This window comes from Chiloscyllium punctatum, chromosome 4 (assembly GCF_047496795.1).
Source record: "Chiloscyllium punctatum isolate Juve2018m chromosome 4, sChiPun1.3, whole genome shotgun sequence".
NCBI lineage: Eukaryota > Metazoa > Chordata > Chondrichthyes > Orectolobiformes > Hemiscylliidae > Chiloscyllium > Chiloscyllium punctatum.
Window position 1 is genome coordinate 122,375,180 of NC_092742.1, and position 21,662 is coordinate 122,396,841.

A 21,662-nucleotide genomic window follows, 5' to 3' on the forward strand; every position below is an offset into this window, starting at 1 on the left:
TTCAGTTGACATTATCGTATGTTTCAACACAGAGAGGGAGAAAAATGTCCCCTGCCTGAGAAGCAGCAGCCTATTGATCTCTCTCTCTTCAGTTGTTCCATCCGATAGCAAAGTGTGAGACCACAAAATCCCTGTGTTATCTTTGAAGGACTTGTGAAGGATTTCTGGTGAGAATTCACTGGAATGCATCCACTGCCTGAAACAAAGGGAATTCAGCCAAATTCAACTGTTCCAGAGTGAAATCCCACTCCCAGGAGGTTGTGTGTGCAGAATAACTTCAAAGGCAGAATAACGTTTGGGGCACTCTATCATTTTACCATTTGTTATAAGTTCAACTTTCTGTGTCTCACACTTTTCTAGAAAATGGCATACTCTGAGACCGATATCATTGGTCACATCACAAAACTGGTTGCATTTAAGATTGGTGTAACCAGTGGAGGTGTGGGACGGGAAAAGGACGTAGTGACCTTCCAACATTGGTTGAAACACAATTGAGAACTTTTCAATGGGCTGTTCAAGTGGAAATTCCCTTCCCCAGAAGTTTTTGGTGCCTGGATGCTTGCATTTATTCAAAGTTATATTTGGTCACATTTGAGAGACAAGTGAATGTAGGAAAATGGCATACAGACAGGAAAATGCTTCTGAGACCACAATCACATCACCCATGGAATTTGTGAGTGGTGGAGTAGTGACAAAGAGTCTCATAGCTCACTCCTGCTGCTCAGTCCTATGTCCCTATGTTCTATTCAGCTCCTCACAGCTCCTGATATTTGCAGATGGAGGCCACCTGCTTCAAATATCTGGTTCACCGTAATACAGGATATCATTCAATCCCTCAAGACTGTCACACACGCTTTGGTGTCGGTTGGAAAATGTTATTTGGAAAACTAGACTGGTTTCGAAAGACACCTCTGCTCTCTTGACAGAGTGTCTCCTGGCTGAAACTTGTGCTTCATTTGTTGGTCATGTTGGAGACCTAGATTCACTGTGAATACAGGCCCCAGACCTCACCCTGAGATGACTCACAAAATACTTTACTCTCTGTGACTGTAACATTCAATAACAGAACTTTCAGGAGAATTACAAGTATTAACTTTGTAATTGCAGAATATGAGAACATAAGAAGGAAGATTAGGTGACTCGGACGATCAACCCATTGTATACCATCACGGCTGACCTACTGTTAGCAATAACTGGTCTTTAATGTCCAATTCTTCACCCCCTTTAACTCTCTGACAGGACAAAAATTCATGTACCACCTCTTTGAATACTTTCAGTGATGTAACCCCCCTCAATATCTAGCCCAGATACTTCCTGGCATTGATTACCCTCTATGATAGGAAAACATTCCTTACACATACACCATCATTTATTGATATGAACAAGACGTGAACACAGGGGCTCAGGAAAGAGTGACTGGCCTTGCTAACAAGGAAGCATTTGACTGTGGTGGCATCCGGACCACCTACTTATTTGAGCTTAATGGGAATCAGGTGTACCCTCCCCACTGGTTGGGGTCTTTCCAAGCACAAAGGAAGATGTTTGTGTTCGGTGACCGACAATTCCCTCAGTCCTGGGACATCTCTGTAGGAGATCCTCAGTGTAGCTGCCTCAAAACAAACACCTTCAGCTGCTTCATCACTGTCTTACCTTATCATAAGTTCAGAAATGGAGATGGTCACTGAAGATCACCCAATGTTCAAAACAATGTGTCACACCTCAGTTCCTGAACCAGTCTGTTTCCATGTGCAGTACGAGCCGGACAGCATTTAGGCTTTTGCTGTTAAAGTGTCGGTAACATTCAAATAACAGAAAGGCCAGACACTCTACATTTTCACAGTTAAATGAAGTGCTCATTCAGCATCTCAGGCACATTAGAAACGGATATGTGGAAGCCATTCAGCCCATCGAAACAACTGAACAAAGAGAGGAATAGCCGATTCAATCCTCCTTCCTGTTCCACAGGAAGAGAAGGGGTCTGATTACCACATCAAGCTGTTAAGCAGGAACAGTCAGGGCCAAGTCAGACCCATGAACCTGTTTCATGGGACCTGGAGAAGGCCATTCAGCACCTCAAGATACTTATACAGGAACAGGAGGGTGTCATTGATACTCCAACCTGACAAATCAATGGGGCATAGAATGCACTGAGAGTCGGATCCATGATGTTCCTCGTGGCTTCATTACCTGTTGGACACATGACACTTTAACGTGGTCTGCTGGCAGTAAGGAAGGTAGCCAGATGCTTTGTCTCAAGTCTCAGAGAGGCATCTTCCATCTCTGAGAAGACAGACCCATGTTCTCCATGGACGTCAGAAGCTGGTGGGAATAGTTAACTGTTTTAGAATTTAGGTATTGTGGCTGTTGTCGGGATTGTGGATAATATGACGTTTGATGCAGGATCACAAACTAAATGTACTGTATTAATGTGGGGAGACTTCATTCAAAGACTGACCCTCTGTCTCTCTCAATCAACATATGGAGTGGGGGTGGGATGAGGGGAATGTCCTCGGAGGCTCTTAACCTATTGAGAATCATTTAACCCGAGTTAATAAAAGCCATGGAATTTTTCATCGTAACAGTACCGGTTTAGAACATCATGAGTGACTGTCCATCCCCCTTAAGGTTCAATACAATCATCTCTTATTTTCTGACAGAGTTTCACTAACTGCTCATGGCGCCATCATCCCAGGGATTAGTCTGGTGAAACTTGAGAGAAAGTCTATCCACAATAACCCAAATACTGCCTCAACATCACTCTCCGGGATGATTGCAATAATCCTTTTCTCTCACTTAGACATCGCCGTTTCTTTCCTGTACCACAAAAAGCCATTCCTTCTCTATGCACTATGACTGACACAGAAAGTTCCTTACATCTGTACGTCAGCATCATTAAAGCCAACACCAGATATGCGTATGGAGATGTGCATCACTCTCGGGGAGAATTCCAATGAGATTGAATACACCTAAAATAGGGGATGATCACCTACATGAATAGAAATGAGCTGTAGGAATACGGTAAACAGGCAGAGGAAGAGAGCTATCTTTACTTCTGTTCTTCTCTCACAGGATGTATGCAGCCCTGGTCAGGGCAGCATATTATGCCGATCTTGAACTGAGTGTTTGGTTCAGCCGTTCCACAGGACAGTAAAGAGAAAAGCAGATTCCTGTGGGATTGTATTGTTACAACACAGGATACATCCTCCTGCTTAATATAAAAACAGCAACAAGGAAAAGATTTATCCACTGCAGTAATCCATGATAATTTTAGAGTTCAAAACTATTTGAAGTAAAAGTTAACCACTTTATTTCTTAAAGTATAACAGGAAATAATAGACGAACGAATGTTTACAGCTTCTTCCTCTAAGCTATATTTTATACCCTCCCACCCCCTCCCCCCCAATATACTAGTCCGATTAGACTCCTAATTAAGATTTACAAAACAAAACTTCTTATCTCAAAACCAAGAAGCTTTCGGTTCTTCTCCATATTCCTGTCTTCTTTTCTTCTTTGAGATCCTGCTTTTACCAGTTACTAATCAATAAAGTTACCAAAAGGAGAGCTATTTTTCAGGCAGTCTTTGCATGCTGGTAACTTGGCAGTTCTCCTCTCAACTGTCAATTTCCCGCGGTCTTGTACCCCCAAACCATTGGACTGTGTCATTGGCTTTTAAGATTCTCAATATACGAAATTCAAACTTGATTGGAGGTGGGCAATTTGGGTTATAATTTAAACTGTTTGGCTGAATTTGTTTTTGTCTTGAGAAAATAAGCTAATCGAGACGTTCAACCAAATGTTACATTAAACCTATTTTACAGAAGACTTGGTGCTGTCAGTTAATTATTGCTGATTTTTAATTATGTTCAAGGTGCAGAACACCCACATGTTCATCACAGAAGTCACACTGAAACCTGACTGGGGAAGAATGACACATTGACTTCGCTTAAGGACTTGGACCAAGCAGATTTGCTTTTATGGCAAATGAAAATAGTTGCTTTTAATTTCCCTCATGAGCTATCAACAGACTATTATTCTGTGGCTCTAGAGTATGAGTCTTGAACACCATAAACTGTCGTCCCGTTTGTACAGAGTACAAGTTAAACATCCTCAAGAGCATTTTTTTAGTGAAGGTTAGGAGGAACTTGAAACTGTTGCATCCGGATTTTAAAAAGGCACAAATTATGGTTTATTCAGAAGTTGCAATGAGACTGAGACGACACTGGGATATCATGACGGTGGTATTGGACAGGATTGCTGAGTGGGGACGAGATGGAGATGTAAATCTCTGAAGGACAAAATGAATTATGGAGTTTGAGTACAATCTGGTTCCTTCTTGCATATCAGTGAGTAATTTAGAAATAGTAGTTTGTTACTGATTAATATAAGGAAAGGTTTTTTTAGTTTTTAACTGAAGATATTGTCTTGCACTTTCCATATTTTATATATCATGAGCAGAAATTCAGTTCAACCCAGTTTAGTAGACAAATATAATGACTTATCAGGAACACGAACTGTACCAAGGACAGTAACCACCTTGAATAATCCAAAGGATATCTTCGATCCGTTATGCGAATGATATCCAAGGCTGAGAAAGGTAGGAAAGACCCAAGGATAAACTCCTGTCTGTTGTAATATTCCAGTCTCAAGTTCTCAGTATCTGATCCATTGTTGTACCATTCCAGTTTAATGCTCTTAGCTTCTGATTCACTATTTGAACATTCCAATCGATGGTCCTCACATTCTGAACCATTATTGTAACGTTCCAGTATAATGTTCTCAGATTCTGATCTCTACTCCCCCGCTCTCTCGAGCTGCTGATCCCTGTTAGTATGTCAGTGATGCTCCTACTCATACTATGGGATAACACGCAGAAAAGAGCCCACTTATCATTCAATGATGGAAACTCTCCACTGGGATAATTAGAATCCACGGAGATTGACATTAATCACAGTCAATGAACAAATAGCTCCAGTTAACCCTTTTCAATTTAATATTGATTTTATTAAAATTCAAAAGAACGTTTAAAATTTATACATTTGGCAGGGATATGTGGAAGTGGCTGAGGGACGGAATATTGGAGATGGTAGATTGAATGCGTGCAATCATTCAATCTGCCTTGGACATGGAAGTAATGACAAAGGATTGTCAGAACATAAACAAGTTTCTCCATTTATAAATGGAAACATACAGTCTGTAACTACTGATCGGTGATTATAATGTCAGTTAAATATGGAGAGAATTTTTCTAGTCCGGAATCTGACAGGAAAATGTGCCTACGACAACATGAGTGATAACGGACAAATGACATGGATATGTTAACAGATAATATGACGTGACACACAATTCAGATGTTTATTAGAGAATCAGAGAGGGCAGATGCGAGTCATGCTGTTAATGTTATCGATGTCAATCAACTGTGATTAAGTACCATTGGATTTCAGTTGCAGTATGATTATGATATTGGGGACATGGCTGCTGAGAGTGGAGTGAGGGAACATGATATTTCCCAGTCATCAGTAGTGAAACATTGCACTTTGTAAATCATTTGAAGATCAAATTCCAGGATACAACTCCAATGAGGAATGAGGAGAGCCACTATTAACCATACAACCAGAAGAGACTGGAGCAGAAATTTGGCCATTAGGCCCATTGAGCCTGCTCCGTCATTCAATGATGGCTGTTAAGCTTCTAAATCCCATTCTCCCGCTTTCTCCAAGTCACCCTCGATCCCCTTTACAGTCAAGAACCTATCTGTCTCACTCTTAAATGTACTCAATGATCTGGACTCGACAGCCCTCTGTGGCAGTGAATTCCATAGATTGACCGCTCTCTGGCTGAAGACGTTTCGCTTTATCTCTGTTTGAAAAGGACTTCTCTTTACTCTGTCCCTTCGGGTACTATTCTCTCCTACCATTGGATATATCTTCCCAAAATCCACTCTGTCCCAGGATATTTAGTATCCCATAAGTTGCAATTAGACCTCCTAACATCTTTCTGAACTCTATCAAATACAGACCCAGAGCCCTCAAATATTCTTCATATGTTAAGCTTTTCATTCCTGGCACCATTCTCGTGAATTTCGTCTGAAAACGCTCCAAGACCAGTACATTCTTCCTGAGATATGGGACCCAAAACTGCACACAGTAATCCAAATGTAGCATGACCAAAGCCTTGTAGAGCCTTAGAAGTACATCCCTGCTTTTATATTTAAGCCTTTGTGAAATAAATGCCATCATTGTATTTGCCTTCCTCACCACTGACAACCAGCAAATTTACCTTTCAAGACTCCTGGACTAGAACGCCCTAGTCTTTTTGCACTTCAGATTTCTGAAATTGCTTGCTATTTATAAAATATTCTATGCCTCTATTCATCCTGGCAAAATGCTTTTCCACACTTTTCCACATTGTACTACATCTGCCACTTCTTTGCTCACTCTCCAAACCTGTAAAAATCCTTCAGCAGGTGAAAGTGAGGACCGCAGATACTGGAGATCAGAGTAAAAAAGTGTGGTCATAGAAAAGTACAGCCTGTCAGGCAGCATCCGAGGAGCAGGAGGTTCGACGTTTCAGGCATAAAGCCTTCATCAGGAATGTTGGGTGGGCGGAAGGGGCCAGAGAGATAAATGAGAGGGGCTAGTGCTGGGAGGAAGGTAGATTGGAAGGCGACACCTAGATGAAGTTGATTGGTCATAGTTATAGGTCAGAATGGAAGGTGGAATGCATAGATGGGAAGGAAGATGGACAGGTAGTTCAAGATGGCGGTTCTGAGTTGAAGAGTTTGATCTGGGATAAGATGGAGGGAGGGGAGATGAGGAAACTGGTACAATTGTCCTTGATACCGTGTGTTTGGAGGGTCCAAAGGCAGAAGATGATGCGTTCTTCCTTCAGACGTCAGGTGGCTATAATTTGCAGTGGATGAGGCCACAAACCTGCTAGGCCTTGGCGGAGTCGGAGGGGGAGTTGAAGTATTCAGCCACAGGGCAGTGGAGTTGTTGGGTGGGTGTGTCCGAAAGTGTTCCCTGAACCGTTCTGCAAGTTGACGTCCTGTCTCGCCAATGTAGTGGAGACCAGAAGCAATGGACAGACTAGAAGAGGTGTTTGCATGCACAGGATGTTATCTGCCTGATGTGAAAAGATCCTTTGGGGCCTTGAGTGGAGGTGAGGAGGGAGGTGTTGGCACAGGTTTCATACTTGTTGTAGTGGCAAGGGAAAGTGCTGGGAGTGGAAGGTGGCTTGTTGGGATTGCGTGGACATGACGAGGGAGCTGTGAGGGAATGGTCACAGCAGTATGATGATAGGGGTAGGGAGTGAAGTTTATCTCTGGTATTGGGGTCTGACTGTTGGTGGCAGAAATGGTGGAGGATGATGCGTTGCATCCTGAGGTTGGTGGGATGGAAGGCAAGCACCAGAGATGTTCTAACTTGTTGTCGTTGGAAGGGTGAACTTCAGGGGCAGAGGTTTGGGCAGTTGAGGAGATGCGCTAGAGCACCCTCCTGCAGCCGAACCACCTCTTCAATGCTACCTGTCGCTCTATCTATCTTTGCACTGTTTGAAAGCTTAGCCAGAATGCCCTCAGTTCTTTCATATCGATAATGAATGGACAAAGTGAAAAGTTGTGGTCCCAAAACTCAGTCTTGTGGAACACCACTTGTCACTGGCTGCCATCCTGAGAAGGACACTTTAATCCACACTCTCTGCGTTCTGTCAGACAGCCAAACTTCAACTTCCACCTTGCCTCTAACACCATAGACCCATATCTTTCTCAATAGCCTCATGCATGGCACCTTGTCAAAGGATTCTTGAGGTGCAGATGGATAACTTCAATCGGTTCTCCTTGATCAAATTTGCTCATTACTCCGTCAAAGTATACCTGCTGGTTTGTCAGTCATGACCGCCCCTTGATGAAATCATGCTGACTCTGTCCTATTTTTACCAAAGACCTCCAAGTATCCAGAAATCCCATTCTTCACGATGGATTCCATGATGTTACCCACAACCAAGGTTAGGCGAATCAGTCTGCAGTTTTCCATCTTCAGCATAACTCCCTTATTAAACAGGGTGTCATGTTAGCAATTATACAGCCACTTGGCCCTTTCCTGGTTTTAGTTATTCATGAAAGATTACCACTTACACTTGCACTAACTCTTCAGCGATCTCCCTTACAAGGCTGGGGTTTAGTCCAACTGGTCCGGGTGAATTATCCACATTCAGGCCATTCCGTTTTCTAACATGTTCTTCTTGGTGATGGCCCTTTCACTCTCTTCAATTCTTGGGAAATTACACGTGTATTCCATCGTGAAGACTGATGCAAAATTCCTCAGCCATTTCTTTGCTCCCCACTACTGTCTTTCCAGCATCATTTCCCAGTGGTCCATATTCACATTTACCTCTATTTTGCACTTTATATATCTAAAGAATCTCTAACAGTTTCCTTTATGGTACTGGTTAGCTTACCCCATACTTAATCTTCTCCCTATTTTTTTATTATTTCTTGCCTTCTGTTGGCGCCAATTCTCCAGTTTCCCACTGCCCTTCACTCTGCTTTTCTTTTGCTTATATGCAATCCTTTACTTCCCTTGTCAGCCCTGGTTGCTTCATCCTCCCTGTACCATGCCTCTATTACTCAGCATAAATCTCTGCAGTGTCTTTTAAATTATCGTGGAATCTCCAGCCATTGATGTTCCCCTCTCATTCCTGCTAAACGTCCCGGTCAATTCTACCCAGCTTCTCCCTTATGCCTTCATTCACTTGAAATACTGTTAACTCTGATTCTATGTTCTCTATCAAATTGCAGAATAAATTCAACCATGTTCTGATCACTGCTTCTCACGTTTTCCTTCACCTTAAGCTCCCTTGTCTAACCTGCGTCATTAAATCCAGTGTCATCTGTTCCCGAGTGGGCTCCACCACATGATGCTTCAAAAAGCCATCCGTAGACATTCTTCAAATTCCTTTACTTGTGATTCACTGCTCACCTGGTTTCCCATTGCACCTGCATATTGAAATCCTCCATGATCACTGCAACTTTGCCTTTTCTACAGATCTTTTATATCTCCTGGTGTATCTTGTGCCCCAGCTCCTGACTCTTTGAAGGCCTGTGCAAGTGTCCAATTGTGGTTGTCTTACTTTTATGGTTCGTCAGTTCTATCATGCAGATTCTACACCATCTGACCTTACTTCCTTTCTTATTGTTGATTTAATTTCATTTCTTATTAATAATGTAAACCCACTCCCTGTATCTTTTCGACTGGATATATGTCCTTGAATATCCTGAACCCCTTGCAGCTACTTCTCTGTGATGCCCATCACGTCATACCTCCCAATTTCAATCTATGCCATAAGCTCATTTACCCTATTCCTTATAATGTACGCATTCAGATATAACCCTTCAATCTTGTATTAACGGTCCCTTTTCTATTGCCAGTTGTTGGTCCAGCATGCTTGAAGTTTGATTGCTTACACTTTCCATACGCTCTGTCCTATTTGCGTCTATGCTGGATATTTTAATAAAATCTCCGGAGCTCTGTACTCTTACCTCCTCTTTTCTAATTAAAACCTATAACGGAATCCCCACACTGCAGGCACACACACTCCTAATCAGTTTAAAGCTCTGTCTACATCCTTGGTTAGTAATCACTCGGACTCTGGTCCAAGCACGCTTCAGACGAAGACTGTCCCATCTGAACAGGTCCTTTCTTCGTCAGTAAAAAAAATGTTTAAAGCTTGTGAGAAGATTTATAGCTCGGATGCTCGTTGTTGTGGTTCTGTTCGCCAAGGTGGGAATTTGTGTTGCAGACGTTTCGCCCCCTGTCTAGGTGACATCCTCAGTGCTTGGGAGCCTCCTGTGAAGCGCTTCTGTGATCTTTCCTCCGGGATTTATAGTGGTTTGAATCTGCCACTTCCGGTTGTCAGTGCGAGCTGTCCATTTCAGTGGTTGGTATATTGGGTCTGGGCCGATGAGCTTATTGATTGAATCTGTGGATGAGTGCCATGCCTCCAGGAATTCTCTGGCTGTTCTCTATTTGGTTTATCCTATTATAGTAATGTTGTCCCAGTCGAATTCATGTTGCTTGTCATCTGCGTGGGTGGCTACTAATGATAGCTGGTCGTGTCGTTTCGTTGGTAGTTGGTGTTCATGGATGCGGATCATTAGCTGTCTTCCTGTTTGTCCTATGTAGTATTTTGTGCAGTCCTTCCATGGGATTTTGTACACTACATTGGTTTTGCTCATGCTGGGAATCGTGTCCTTCGTTCTGGTGAGTTGTTTTCTGAGAGTGGCTGTTGGTTTGTGTGCTGTTATGAGTCCTATTGGTCGCAGTAGTCTGGCTATCAGTTCGGAAATGCTCTTGGTGTATGATAGTGTGGCTAGTCCTTTGCGTTGCAGCATGTCCTCGTTCCGTTGTCTTTCCCTTAAGCATCTGTGGATGAAATTGAGCGGGTATCCGTGTTTGGTGAAGACATTGTATAGGAGTTCTACTTCCACTTTTTGCAGTTTTGATTTACTGCAGTGTGTTGTGGCCCTTTTGAATAGTGTCTTGATGCAACTTCTTTTGTGTGTGTTGGGGTGGTTGCTTTCGTAGTTCAGGACTTGATCTCTGTGTGTGGCTTTCCTGTGATGAATGGTCCATTAGGTGTTCTCTGTACCATCACGTCTAGGAATGGGAGATGATTGTCCTTTTCTTCCTCTCTCGTGAATCGGATTCCTGTGAGTGTGGCGTTGATGATCTGGTGTGTGTTGTCCAGCTGTTTGTAAGAACAGCCTTTCCACACATTCTCCATGAGACAACACAGTCATTTCAGCTATCAGTCTAGTAAACCTTCTTTGAACCACCTCCAAAACATTTACACTTTTCATTAGAGAAGGGGTCTAGGGTATTTCAAGGATATGTTAGAGGTCATAGACCCATAGTATCACTACCAGGGACACCATCACACAAACTGGCGATAGAACTACAGCAGAAACTGAAAGACCGGACCAGCGGATCCAGACACTCTATACAATCATCACAGGAATTCTTGGACATCATCAGAGATATACACATAGATAAGGAAGAAACCATGGTCTCATTTGATGTAACAGTACTGGTCACCTCTATTGACAAAACCCTAGCCAGACAAACAATAGCCAACCTGCTGAACATGCTGAACAGACAACAAGACGGTGGACCTATCAACAAAGGCCGCATATTCAAACTACTTGACCTGTGCCTCACAACACACTTCACATTCAACAACCAAATATATGAACAAATCAACAGCACCCCCATGGGCTCACTTATCTCTGGACTTATAGCAGAAGCGGTAATGCAAAGATTAGAACAAACAGTCTTACTGCAAATTCAACCCAAACTCTCAGTCAGATATGTGGTTGACACCTTTTTACTCATTAAAAACACAGAAATAGAGAACACACACCAGATCATCAACGCCACACTCACAGGAATCCGATTCACTTGAGAGGAAGAAAAGAATAATAAATTCACATTCCTAGACGTGATGGTACAGAGAACACCGAACGGAAAATTCACCACAAAGGTATACAGGAAAGCCACACACACAGATCAAGTACTGAACTACAAAAGCATCCACCCAACACACGCAAAAGAAGTTGCGTTAAGACAATATTCAAAAGGGCCACAACACACTGCCCTACACCACAACTGCAAAAAGAGGAAGAAGAACTCCTATACAATGTGTTCGCCCAAAACGGATACCCGCACAATTTCATCAACAGATTCCAAAGGGAAAGACAACGGAACGATGACATGCCGCAACCCAAAGGACTAGCCTCACTACCATACGTCAAGAGCATTTCCGAACTGACAGCCAGACTACTGCGACCACAAGGACTCATAATAGCACACAAACCAACAGCTCCCAAGCACTGAGGATGTCACCTAGACAGGTGACGAAACGTCTGCAACACAAATTCCCATCTCGGCGAACAGAACCACAACAATAAAATGTGTTTATTCAACACAAAATACTGGGACCAGAAACAAGCGTTTCTGCACACACCAAAACATGAAAACTACAAAGAGGCAAGCCTGTTAAAATTCACTTATGGTGTGGAGCCATATGAATTGGAATGTGAATTGCAAAACCACGGACGAGGTGTTCAGGCTTTATTGGTCATTATTTGATCCACAGCTGAGGTGCTGGTTTCCCCCCAGTCAGTGATCACCCTCACTGAGATTCTCTCGCCCTGTCTCTCACACATTGTCTAGAGGGACTACAAGTTCCTGTTGGCCCAGAATATTTAATTTAATTCACTTCTCCCTGGAACCAATGTATTGTTATTTTGGACCTTGTTCAGCAGTCAGCAACCCCGCTCTGTGAAATTATTGGCGATAAATGATCTGGGATGACATCATAGTGCTCACAGAATACGGTACCAGACAAAGGGCCTGCAGTCTGTGGGAGTTTCTAAATAACATTTCTGTGTATTTCTCCTCGTGCTGTCTTCTGATCTAACTTAACAGTCGTCTGACACCCCTTGATCTCATTCACTCTGTCGCTCCATTTTCTCTCCATTTCTTTTCTCTATCTTCACATCCTTTTTTTCTTTGTTAATTTTTCTCTCTCCCACGCACCCACACACACACACAGTTCTCTCTGTTTTCAAATTGTGATGTTGGAGAGCTCATCGTTGTACAATTGGCTAAACGGCCTCGTTTAGTGCTCTATTAATTCTGAAGCTCTCTCAACCACAATAAAGGCATCAGGTGCCCGAAGAGACAAGCTGGTCCTGCGAAGGACACAGTGCAGAATCATCCTTTCTCTCTTCCTGTTGCCTGATATGCAACGGCCTTGAAGTATCTGTTCAATCAAAATAGATTGAAATTCGTGCAGGCGGGAGGACGTTCACCAGATGATTTTGCTGTCAGGATTTAACAAGCAGTTCTCACATTAAAAAATGTGGATTTGCCTGATAGCAGCTCCTCCCAATTGACACGTCACGTTCTGCCCGAGACTGACGTAATTTGACTTTCGCCAATTCAGTCGCTTCACACAAGGTTCTGACTTATCCATGTTCGTAGCTATCTTAAATCTGAAGCAGCTGTGATCACTATTTCTAAAATTATGTCCCACTGAAAGGTCAGTCACCTGGCCAGGCTCATTAACCAATACGAGATCCAGTATGGCTCTCCCTCTCGTTGGACTATCCAGATAATGTTGCATATAATAAATTCTGCCCCATCTCAGCCTCATGATCCAAGGGACTCCCCGTCATTATTGGAGATGTTAAAGTCACTCACCATGACCACTTTGTTTTTAATACACCTTTCCTTAATCTAAATACATATCTGTTCCTCAATCCCTCCGTGGTTCCTGGGGGGATTATAATAACGCAGTGCTTGCAGCCATCTTATTTTTGAGCTTTACCCATATTGTTGCAGTGGATGGTCGCTCCTGTATGTCCTCTTCAAGTACAGATGTAGCATTCCCCCTGATTAGTAAAACACCTCCTCTACCTCTTTTACCTTCCTCTGCATCTCGCATAAAACAATGAAACTCTGGAATGTTGAACGGCCAGTCCTTTCCCTCTCTCAAACAAGTCTCTGTAAAGCTGCAACATCATAGTCCCATGCACGGATTCAGGCTGTCAGTTCATCGGTCTTAACCATAATAATTCTTCCATTGAAATAAATACACTTCAGCCCAACTCCATCAGATCCTGACCTGATATTTGGTTTGAGTTTCCCTGATGTAAATTCTCCTCGTCTATTCTCTGGTAATAGGAGATTAGAAAAGACTGTCAGTAAAGCAGAAAATATTGTAAACAGACAATTTCTGTTTCCTCCCTTGTCCCTTCTATCTGTATATTTCATCACACACTGTCCAAATCCAATTAACTGCTGGATAATTATTATGCTTCAAACAACAGTCTCCAGCCTCTCAATGCACATTGTTCAACTCTCTCTGGACCCATTGGATTGACTGTTTTCTGATCCCTCTCTCAACCAAATCTCTTTAATATTTATATCATAGTTATATATACCCATTCAAACTCCAAGTTCCAAGCTCATCTGTCCTGCCCGTCATACTGCTCACATTAAAATCAGCACACTTCAGACTGCCAGCCCCAATTGTGTTCACTCCCCTCTGCCAGTTTGTTGTTGGTATTAGCTGTACTGGGATTAGTCTCCAACTACTCTTCAGTCACTGTGCTTGTGGACGTACTGCTCTGGCTCCCCCACTACCCCACACCGCCACACTAGTTTAAACCCTCCTGAGTGACAATAGCAAACCTGCCTGCCAGGAGATTGCTGCTGGTTCACGTCCATCCCGTCCTTCTTGTGTATTTCATACTGACCCAGGAATGCCAATGACACACATATCGGAGATTGCTGCCAGTTCAGATGCATCCCGTCCTTCTTGTGTATATCCTGTCGACCCAGGAATCCCAATGATCCACATATTGAAAGTGCTGCTTATCCTACCAGCTCTTTGGCCATGTTTTTAACTATACTGCCTTCCTATTCCTAACCTCACTGACACGTGGCATAATCCAATCTCCCCAACATTCAAAAATCCTTTCAGCACAACTCCGGCACAATCTTTACTTTGAAATGGATATCCTTGACAATAAAAACTTAGTGTGATCTCATTAACCAGGAAAGTGGAGTCCAATGAATCAGTCGCAATGACCATAGGATCTGATATCTATCACCTTCACCAAACTTGTGTGACAAGGTATACATATGGAGCATCTATTTGCAGATGGACGAGGATAAAAAGAATTTGTCCAAAATACCGGAAAATGTCAGAACAGATGGTTGCCATTCAGCCTGTTTACTTTACTTTGCTGTTCAATTGAATTTTAGCTATTCTGTTTCTTTTAATGGCAGAGTCTTTGCCCCCCATTCCTAGCGTGTCAGAAAGTGCCCAGTGACTTTGTGTGTTCCTTGCGTAGGGAGCATCCAGTGGCAGGCGATGGGGTGTGGGGGACCCCGGGATGGCTCGGTGAAAGGCTGCATGCAGTGCCGGATGGACTCAGGGCTTCAGAGAGACAGAGTTGGTAATCAGAGACATGCACTCACATAAGTAGCTGGGCAAGATTCCCATGTACTCGGGGAGCCCGAGCACCAGTGTCACTTTTACAATAAACCACTTTTACAATATTTGCAGCAATTCTCCATCAAATACAAGTAAATATACTGCAGATGGCAGAAACCTGAAACAAACGTAGAAACATACTGTTAAGAGAGAAAAGAGTTAATTCTCCCAATGCAGACACGGGGAGATTCTAAAATAAAACTCCACAAAGACAGGGTCCAGAGATTGGAATTATTCTTATTTGAATAAAAATAGTCTTATCAGTGATAGGCAACATGGTTTTGTGCAGAGAAGGTCATGTATTACCAAATCAATAGATTTCTTTGAGGAAGTGATAAAGTTGATTGATGAGGGAGGCACTGTCGATGTCATGTACGTTGACTTCAGGAAGGCGTTTGGTATGTTTCCCCATGGTCGGGGTATGTCAAAAGTGAAGTCACATGGTGCGCGAGCTGGTGGATAAAGAACTGGCTGGGCAACAGGAGGCAGAGAATAGTAAGGGGAGCGAGTTTCTCAAAATGGAGAACTGTGACCAGTGGTTTATTTTAAGAATGTTTCTGGAAAGATACATGAATGGGCTGGGAACAAAGGGATACAGATCCTTAGAAAATTGGCGACAGGCTTAGATAGAGGATTTGGATCGGTACAGGCTTGTACCACCGAATGGCCTGTTTCTGTGCTGGAAAGTTCTTTTTTATAACATTTGCAATGACCAATCAGACCCCAGTAATGGTCTCCTCCAACCTCTTCCATCAGACTAAAAGGTACAGAAGCTTGAAAACACTGAGCAGCTGGTTCAGGAACAGCTTCTTCCTGACTGTAAATTAACTGATGAGTGGACTCCCTAATCTCAGATAATGCTGATCTTGTTCCTGCTGATCTCGCCTCGCACACGCCCTGTGCAGCGGAACCTGCATGGCTCTCAAACATATTTTAATGCCATTGTTCTTTACATCATTGTTTACTATGCTTTGCCTGCATATCTTGGTACAGGTCAAAGTAAATCCTCACCTCCCTTCCCCCAGTTCCTACAGTACTCACTCCCAGCTGTCTCTGGTCCTCACCCCCAGAACCTCCCATTCCCCACCCCCAGCACACTGTGACCCCATCCCCAGCTCCCTGTGTGCTTTGTATCTCACTATGTCTCTCACACTGTCTGTTTCCTTGTATTTTCCTTTTCTCTGTCTTCTGTTTCTTTCCAATAACTTACGATCTCCCCTTCTCCCTGTTCTTGTGACTGTTTATTTCTTATTTTGTTTCCTTTCTCTGTTTTACTGACTGTCCTTCTGTTTGCCACGCTGTGTTCTCTCTCTCCTTCTGTGTGTCCATCTCTTTCTCTCTCGTTGTGATGGTGATTGCTTCTCTATTCTTTTGAAATGTGTGATGGCTTTTTGGTTGGATGTTGGCAATACAATAAATTCAATCATGTTTTGGTATCTTAAACATAATTTAAATTTATTGATTAAATTGTAATTGTTGTCAAAACACCAACCAGAACGTAGATATCCATTTAACAACCAATTGTTACATCTAAATATTCTGGAACTGCCTTCTCCCAGTGCTCTGCAAACTGACAACTGAAAGCATTCTATTCAGGTGCATAATAGTATGACGGTAACTGCTCTTCCCAAGACCATAAGAAACTACAGACGGTTTTGTGCACAGCCCATACTATCATGGAGGACAACCTTCCATCCATTTATGCTTCTCATTGTCAGTGAAAGGCTGGCAACATCAAATATCTCTCCCAAACTGGTAATGATCTCCGACAACCTCTTCCAAAAGGGGGAGATACAGAGACTTGAAAACATGGACCAGTATGCTCAGGAACACCTTCTTCCCTACCGTAATTAGACTGACAAATTGACATCTCTAACTTTTCAAATAATATTAATCTTGCTAAATTCGATCTTGAATTGCACTGCTCCTGTGCAGCTGTCACCTTGTACGCCTCACTCTGTGTAAGTACCCTGTGAGGCTCAAGGTCTTCTCAAGGGCAATCAAAAAAATGAACTAATGCTGGCCCAGCCAGCGATTCCTATATCCCATTAATAAATATAACATGACGACACTCAGGGAACACAGACAGGTCGGATCAAATCGCTTTAAACATGATCTTAGATAGATAGAGATTTCCCTCGGTATCTGAAAGTAGAGTGTTCCTACAAAGCCTTTCATAAGCTGATATGGCATAAAGTGAAGTATCATTAATTTATGTGGGGAAAATTTACTTTTCTTGTTAAAAGTGAAAATCCTCTTCGGATTTCATTTGATTAGTGAAAACAGGACGTAATGGAGGTTTTTCGGAAAGGAAAATGGCAAAAAGCGAATTTTTGAAAAGCGGGGGATACGTGTATTAGCATGGGCGTGATATTTAGGAAGATGTGAAAAGTTAAAAATAAATGAGGTGATTCTCACATTTTATTTCCACCCCAGCTGATCATCATTCCCTTTGGTTGCTCGTTTTCCTCTATCTCTCTTTTTCTCTATCGATTCAACTCACTCCTCCTGCCCTTCAAAGCACCAGCATTGTTCACAATATTTTCCATCTGCTTTCAGTTCAGCAAAGCTTCCCAGCACTTTCTGATCTTTTCCTTGCATTATTTATGCAATTTCATATCTCCAGCATCTTTCATTATTTGGTTTAACCTTCAAATTTGTTATTCCATGGGAAGTCGGCATCTCTGCCCAGGGCAGCATTTGTTACTCATCATTAATTGCCCTGACTCTGACGACATTCCACAAGCTAATATAAAGTCAAGCACATTGATATGGGTCTGAAGTCACACTTAGCACAGAGCGGGTAGTAACATTAGATTTATTTACCGAATGTCATGAGTGAAACAGGAAAATTTTCAGACAAAATATGGGTTTTGTAGTTTTTTTTCGTGAAAGACACTTTTATTCCAATTCTTATCATTTTTATTTAAGTTCTGCCATCAGCTGTGTTAGGACTTGAAACAAATCGCTTGAAACAATGTCTTTCGTTTAATAAGTTCTGCTCCTGAATTATATCCAGTAACATTCCTACACTGATACATTGTCCTAATCATGAAGGAACGTCCGAGACAAGAACAATTTTGTGATTGAAATACTTGTAACTGGAAAAGTGGCCAGAAGAGAGCTTGAAACATAAAGTCTGAATTTTACCAACGTGCAGACAATGGTTTGTTCAGCCACAGCACTGATGCAGAGACGGAGACTGGGGATATTGTGAACTGGTAGTGGACAGGGTTCGTGACAGAGAGAACAAGAGACATAAATCAATTCAGGGCAAAATGAGATCTCGAGATTGTGCAGTTTTTTAATCAGATATTTGTAAGGGAGTGGCCTGCAATTTAGATGAATGGAAACTGCAATTGAAATTGAAGATAAAAGATTCTTTCATTGGCAAATATAGATAACAGAAATTGCAATGAAGTTCAAAATTGTTTACGGGATTAATAAATGGACAGAGGTAGAGAACACCAGCAATAGCGAGAATAGGTTATGATTTGGAGATGCCGGTGTTGGACCGGGGTGGACAAAGTTAAAAATCACACAACGCCAGGTTATAGTCTAACAGGTTTAATTGGAAGCACACTAGATTTCGGAGCGTTGCTCCTCCACCATAGGTTAGTAACACACTCTCCACCCCGCCCAATCAGAACCACTGATATCCGTTAAGGTCGACATTTCCAACGGAGGAAAATGTTGAAAAGACCCAAGGAAAGCCTCCTCTCCATTTGTGTAATTATCCAGTCCATTACTCGCAGATTCAGATCAGTCGTCTCCACGTCTGTGCAGCTGCTTATCTCTGTTACTGTTGGAGCTGATGCATCGGCTCCTAGGCTGGGATCGCGCACTGGGTGAAGCCCCTCACCAATAGGGCACAGTTACAATGCATGGAGACTGACATCAATCGCGGTCACTGAGCAAACAGCTCTAGCTTTCAAAACAGCATATTCAGTTCACAATATATCTGGACTGCACTGGACTTGATGCTGACATTGCTCGCTATTAGTCACATCTCCCACCACCAATTCCTCGAGTGAAGTCAGTTATGAGGGAGAATGATGGAAGTTTTCTGATCGCAGGCTAGGTGACTCTGACTTGTTGTACGTTTGCAATGCTGTCACCATCTTACCCCAAATCTCCGCCCCTCCACAAAATAAAGAAACACAATCAGGATGTTGTTACTGTGCTGATCTCTCCTTCACGGGAACAAACCCCAGCCAACAGACTGTCACTGGACACAATTGACCTGAACATAGACAGGAAGTGTGGACTTCTCTGAATGGTCCTCTCACTGCTCTAATAAAGAAACGTTGGACCTTCCATATAGAATATGCTTCAGTAATTAATTTATACAAATTGACAAACATCTGAATGCAGTTTTATTTGCTGTAAAGCAGTGATTTTCCACCTTTTCTTCCCCTCAGTCCAAAACCAAAAGTGAACTTATTCATTAAGACTTATGAATTAATAAGTCAGGTTTACCTAGTAGATAGGGCGGAATGGGGGTAGTGGCTGTGGAGACTGCAGGGGGAGTACAATGATATTCCCCAGTCATCATCACTCTTAACGTCAGATAGAATTAAATATAGTTCACAACAACGAACGAGCCAACGTTTGGGATATGTAATGCTCAATGACAATGTGAACTGAACAGGATAATTTTAAACGTGATAAAGTGAACTATAGTTTATATACAGACCGTGTAATCATTGGGAATACAGACTGAGTAGTGTCACCGCATCTGAAGCATTAACTTTGATGTCTGTTCACAGATACAGCCAGAGCTGCTGAGCTTTCCCTCCAACATCTGTTTTTGTTTGAGATTCATGTTGTTCATATCTGGCAGGATGATTACAATTAAAAGCAGATGCTAATAACAAAATGTACAGGGGTATGGGGCAACACAAGAGAATGTCAGTACAAATATCGCTCATTGCAAACTGGAAGAGACAATGGACTGAGTTTTCACAACCTTTGCTGTAATGATTCTATGTTATGCATTGAAAGCTTTTGGAGATTGGGTAGACAAGCTAGTTCAATGAAGGCCACAAGTGTTCCATCATCAAAAATCTGTCCCTATTATTTCATGAAGTTCAGCTGCCTCTAAAATGTATCTTCAAACAAAATAGATATCCTGAGATTTACAAGATGTTCAGATTTTCTTTTTACTTTCTATGTTAAAGAAGAAACAGATTTCGGCTGTAATTCAGGTATCACAGACACACCAACTGTAATAGAAACATGAAAGTACCACATTGTCCAAATATTACCAAGGTTAACATGTAGACCTGTCAAGAAACATGAAATATAGAGATAATGGAAACATGAAATGCAAACAGAAAATGCTGGATAAACGAAAAAGGTGAGGAAGTGTCTGCAGAGAGCAACAGAATTAAATTATGTAATATGATGTGACACTGTTCTGAAAAGTCCTATTAGAATCAAAGGTTAATTTTTTGCATCTCTGTTCAGATGTTGCCAGATCCACTGAGTTTCGCTCCAGCTCTTTTGATTTCTTTCTTCTTTCTGAACTGTGACAAAGTCTCTGATTTGAATGATAGCAGCAAAGCTGTTATCTCAGTTGAATCTCGAGTAATTTGTTATGGACATTAAATGAGAAATTACAAATGTCCTATGTTTGACAGGGCTCGAAAGATCGATGACGTATTGCATTGTGAGACCTTGCGATGAAAATGTTGAAAGAAAACACAAGTTGTTGTACACGCTCAGCAGATCTGGCATCATCTGTGCAAAGAAATCAGAGTTAACGTTTCAGGTCCAGTGCCCCTTCCTCAGAACTGATAGTAACACGGAAAATGTTGGTTTATATGCAGAAGTGACTGGGTAGCTCTTAATAGAGACTGTTAGTAGCTAACAATAGGGTGTGAGTAATGGAAGGCTATGTGACAACTCGGCCTGGTGTATAGGTAGGGGGCGAGGACATTGGGGATTTTAGGCCCGAAACTTATTGAACTTGATTTTGAGTCTAAAGGACTGCAGAGTCCACACATGGAAAATGAGGTGTAGTTCTTTCAGCTTGCGTTGAATTTGCCTGGAACTCTGCAGCAAGCCTGACACAGAGATATTGGTCAAGGAACAGGATGGGCTGTTAAACTGGCAGGCAATTGAAAGCTCAGAGTCTTTGCAGCAGTCCAACTTGGATGTTCTGTGAAGCGGTCACCCAGTCTACCCTTCATTCCCCCAGTGTAGAGGAGACCACATTATGAGCAGCGCATGTAGTCGCCCGGATTGTGGGAATTGTTGATAAAGTGCTTCTTCACCTGGAAGGTATAGTTGGGCCCTTTGATACTGATGACTAAGGAGGTAAATGGGAATGTGTCACACCTCCGGCAGGGGAAAGTGAAGTGGACCTGTGTTGGGAGTGAATAAAGAGTAGACCAGTGTATCCTGGAGGGAATAATCCCTCTAGAAGGTGGACAAGGAGGGAGAGGTGAATATGTGCAAGTGAGGGCATCTCGCTGGAGGTGGGGGAAATGTGGGCTGATGATCCTCTGCATGTGAATGGTGCTGGGATAGTAGGCAAGAGCAAGGGAAACTCCGTTGCGAGAGGGAAGGGGAGGGGGAGACTAGAAGTGCAGGAGATG